This window comes from Aquarana catesbeiana, linkage group LG04, assembly GCF_042186555.1.
Source record: "Aquarana catesbeiana isolate 2022-GZ linkage group LG04, ASM4218655v1, whole genome shotgun sequence".
Lineage (NCBI taxonomy): Eukaryota > Metazoa > Chordata > Amphibia > Anura > Ranidae > Aquarana > Aquarana catesbeiana.
The window spans coordinates 405,757,916-405,762,871 of record NC_133327.1 but is presented as its reverse complement, the minus strand read 5'-3'; positions in this window follow the sequence as shown (position 1 = coordinate 405,762,871).

Genomic DNA, 4,956 nt, shown 5'->3' with positions numbered 1-4,956 from the left:
AAAAAAATGACGTGGGGTTCCCCCTAAATTCCATACCAGACCCTTCAGGTCTGGTATGGATTTTAAGGGGAACCCCGCGCCAAAAAAAAAAAAAAAACGGCGTGGGGTCCCCCCAAAAATCCATACCAGACCCTTATCCAAGCACGCAACCTGGCAGGCCGCAGGAAAAGAGGGGGGACGAGAGTGCGGCCCCCCCTCCTGAACCGTACCAGGCCACATGCCCTCAACATTGGGAGGGTGCTTTGGGGTAGCCCCCCAAAACACCTTGTCCCCATGTTGGCCGGTGGTTGTGGGGGTCTGCGGGCGGGGGGCTTATCGGAATCTGGAAGCCCCCTTTAACAAAAGAACCCCCAGATCCCACCCCCCCGTGTGAAATGGTAAGGGGGTACTTACCCCTACCATTTCACTAAAAAACTGTCAAAAATGTTAAAAATGACAAGAGACAGTTTTTGACAACTCCTTTATTTAAATGCTTCTTCTTTCTTCTATCTTCTTTCATCTTCTTCTGGTTCTTCTGGCTCTTCTGGTTCTTCCTCCGGCGTTCTCGTCCAGCATCTCCTCCGCGGCGTCTTCTTTCTTCTTCTCCTCGGGCCACTCCGCACCCATGGCATGGGGGGAGGCTCCTGCTCTTCTCTTCATCTTCTTCTTCATCCTCTTCTCTTCTTCCTTCTTCTCTTCTTCTCTTCTTCATTTTCTTCTCCGGGCCACTCCGCATCCATGCTGGCATGGAGGGAGGCTCCCGCTGTGTGACGGCGTCTCCTCGTCTGACGGTTCTTAAATAACGGGGGTGGGGCCACCTGGTGACCCCGCCCCCTCTGACGCACGGGACATGACGGGACTTCCCTGTGGCATTCCCCGTGATGTCACAGGGAAGTCCCGTCAAGTCACCGTGCGTCAGAGGGGGCGGGGTCACCGGGTGGCCCCGCCCCCCGTTATTTAAGAACCGTCAGACGAGGAGACTCCGTCACGCAGCGGGAGCCTCCCTCCATGCCAGCATGGGTGCGGAGCGGCCCGGAGAAGAAAATGAAGATTGAAGAAGAGAAGAAGGAAGAAGAGAAGAGGATGAAGAAGAAGATGAAGAAGAAGATGAAGAGAAGAGCGGGAGCCTCCCCCCATGCCATGGGTGCGGAGCGGCCCGAGGAGAAGAAGATAGAAGACGCCATGGAGGAGATGCTGGACGAGAACGCCGGAGGAAGAACCAGAAGAGCCAGAAGAAACAAACGAAGAAGAAGATGAAGGAAGATAGAAGAAAGAAGAAGCATTTAAATAAAGGAATTGTCAAAAACTGTCTCTTGTCATTTTTAACATTTTTGACAGTTTTTTAGTGAAATGGTAGGGGTAAGTACCCCCTTACCATTTCACACAGGGGGGGGCGGGATCTGGGGGTCCCCTTGTTAAAGGGGGCTTCCAGATTCCGATAAGCCCCCCCGCCCGCAGACCCCCACAACCACCGGTCAGGGTTGTGGGGATGAGGCCCTTGTCCTCATCAACATGGGGACAAGGTGTTTTGGGGGGCTACCCCAAAGCACCCTCCCAATGTTGAGGGCATGTGGCCTGGTACGGTTCAGGAGGGGGTGCACTCTTATCCCCCCCTCTTTTCCTGTGGCCTGCCAGGTTGCGTGCTCGGATAAGGGTCTGGTATGGATTTTTGGGGGGACCCCACGCCATTTTTTTTTTTTGGCGCGGGGTTCCCCTTAAAATCCATACCAGACCTGAAGGGTCTGGTATGGAATTTAGGGGGAACCCCACGTCATTTTTTTTTTTTAATTTTGGCCGGGTTCCCCTTAATATCCATACCAGACCTGAAGGGTCTGGTATGGAATTTAGGGGGACTCCCACGTCATTTTTTAAAAAATTTTGGTTTGGGGTTTCCCTGTGTTGAATTCCCATGCCGTTTTTATCAATTAACTTCTATGTGTATTGTTGGCAATGCAATAGCCACGGGTAGTTTTGAATGGAATTTTTCCTTCGAAATGTCATTTTGCTGTCAGACTGTTCTAAACACGGGAAACATGCGCCCCTTTACAGGCATAATATAGACACCCCCCAGGTACGAAATTTAAAGGGATATTACACTTTTATTGTTTGACTTTAAGCATTATTAAAATCACTGCTCCTGAAAAAACGGCCGTTTTTAAAACTTTTTTTGCATTGATCCATGTCCCCTGGGGCAGGACCCAGGTCCCCAAACACTTTTTATGACAATAACTTGCATATAAGCCTTTAAAATTAGCACTTTTGATTATTCATGTTCGTGTCCCATAGACTTTAACGGTGTTCGCGTGTTCGAGCCAACTTTTTTCCTGTTCGCATGTTCTGGTGCGAACCGAACAGGGGGGTGTTCAGCTCATCCCTAATTATAACTGTATTGTCTCCCTTTTATATTGTAAAGCGCTGCGTAAACTGTTGGCGCTATATAAGTCTTGAAGAATAATAATAATATTTATATTGACAACAACAGCATTTGCTCCCACGATACATAAAGCCGTGACTCCATGGCTGTCGGTGGTTTCACCACCACAGGTAAGAAAAAAGAGCATATATGCCGAAGCAAGGGGTCAGCAGGGGTAGAAGAGGGATTTGCTCCTAACATTAGAGGCGGATTGCCCTCATGCTTCGGCATATATTTTTTTAGGCACAGATTGCAATGTTTAATTTTTACTATGTTTTATTGTATTTGCTTTGCAGGTATGGTAAGTCTTATGCCCGGTACACACGGTCGGATTTTCCGATGGAAAATGTCCGATCGGAGCGTGTTGTCGGAAATTCCAACCGTGTGTGGGCTCCATCGGATATTTTCCCTCGGATTTTCCGACACACAAAGTTGGAGAGCAGGAGATAAAATTTTCCGACAACAAAATCTGATCGCGTCAATTCCGACCATGTGTGGCCTGTTCCGACGCACAAAGTGCCACTTATGCTCATAAGAAATTCCAAGACGGAACAGTTCGTTCTGGTAAACTTAGCGTTCGCAATGGATACAGCACTTTCGTCATGCTGCAATGTTAAAAATGGTTTAATACAGCGCAATCTCTTCTTCTTTATAATGTGACAAGAATAAAGTAGTTTTGCTGCTCATATTCACACACACTTCCCACAAACTTATTTCGTTACTATTTATCGTGATTCCCTCAATATATTTTGATTTCTCACATTTGACAACATATTTTTGTATATTTTTTATATATTTTTTGGCTTTAATGTAGATTCTTTTTTTGTGTTTGTATTTTTTTTATTTTTTTTATTTTTTGGGGGGATTTTGATTTGTACTCCCGAAAATGTTTGTGTGTGTTTTTTGTGACAAGTTCCCACAACACCATTGATATGTTGTTCTATTTAATCTGTAGGAGATTGTTTGGTGTTGTTGTCCCTTGTTAATTTTACATTTTATGTTAGAAATGTACCTGAATCGTCACCAACAAACTGTCTTTTTTGGCTGAAAACACACACAGGAGAGTATAATTTCCCATAAAAAAATTTTATTAAGGGCTCACAACTAAACAAAGAGGGAGGCAACGCTGGAGAAACTGCAGAAGTGGGTGAAGCCTTGGACCCCCAGGGCAGACATCAACTATTTTTACGCAAAATTGGTGGCCTGAGGAGTCCTTAACTAAGGGAGGGCAGTCTGGTCCAGAAGTCCCAGAGATCATGAACAGCAGCAGATGACATCTGTGTCCCCAGGCTGTGGTCATATGAGAGACTGCAGCTTTTGTCAGACCAGACTGAACCCAGGGTCATCACTCTCAGGTCTTCCTTCCACGCTTCCTTACACGCGGTGGCTGTGGTGGTGGAGTTGTGGCAGCAGGAGGAGGAGGATAGTCCAACTCAACCACGTCGGTCTTGGGTGTTAGTTCACCACTCACCCCCTTACGTAGGACTTTGTACATAAGGTCCTCACAGAGCTTGCGTTGACCCTCCTGCATGCCCTGCAATTTGGTGGCAGCCATGCAGGCAAAGGCCTCTTCTGGAGTTGGTAAGGCTCGTAGGGATGCCGAAGCCTCCTGGATCAGCCTGAACGCTGAATCCTGCACGGGACTCGGAGTGGCCTTCCTGGCTCGTTTATATGGCAGGCGGAGGGGAGGGACCTGAGACTCAGTCAGGCTGCGACTGGTCCCTGGCTTCTCCTGGCTGACACTTAGCCCGCCTCCTCCTGGCTGCAACTAATCCCCGCCTCCTCCTGACTGCCACATTCCACAGCCTCCTCCTGGCTGAGGTCTTCCTGTGTATGAAAAAGGGACATAGTTTTATTTTTTTTATTCATCAATCACACACAATTTTCACCTCCTGACTGCTGCAAATTGAATGTTAACAAATATAACAGACTATCCTTCTGAGCCCAGCAGTTTTCATTCTTGTCCCAATTTTGGGTGCCCACTACTGTCTATTGATATGTAAAACACTTTCAAGCAGCAATTAGTGATCAATAATAACATCTAGTAAACATCATTTCTTTATTGACCAGAAAAATGTTGAACAATGCTATACCTGACTCCAGCTGGGCTCCTCCACTTCTTCCTGGCTGGAAGGCCCAGGTTGGACATCAGAAGCCTCAGCTGGGGTGGAAGGAAGTGTGGAAGGAAGAGTGGAGAGGGATTCTCTGACTTCAGTGTGGTCTGACAGAAATCGCAGTCTCTCATAGTACCACAGCCTGGGGACATAAACGTCATCTGCTGCAGCTCCGGATCTCTGGGAATCCGTGACCTTCTTGCGCTCCCTGAGATAAGTGCTCCTCAGGCCACCAATTTTGGCTTTTAAATAAGGGATGGTTGCTGTAGGGACCACCGGCTTCACCAACTCCAGCAGTTTCTCCAGCGCTGCCTGCCTCTTCTGTTTGTGATTATAGTGGGGTTGTCTCACCTGCCACAGACAGGGCAGTTCCCTGTATTTGTCAATGAACAGGGGCAGGAAATTGTGGTCGTTGAACCCATCCATTTTCTTTGCAAGACACAACACAAG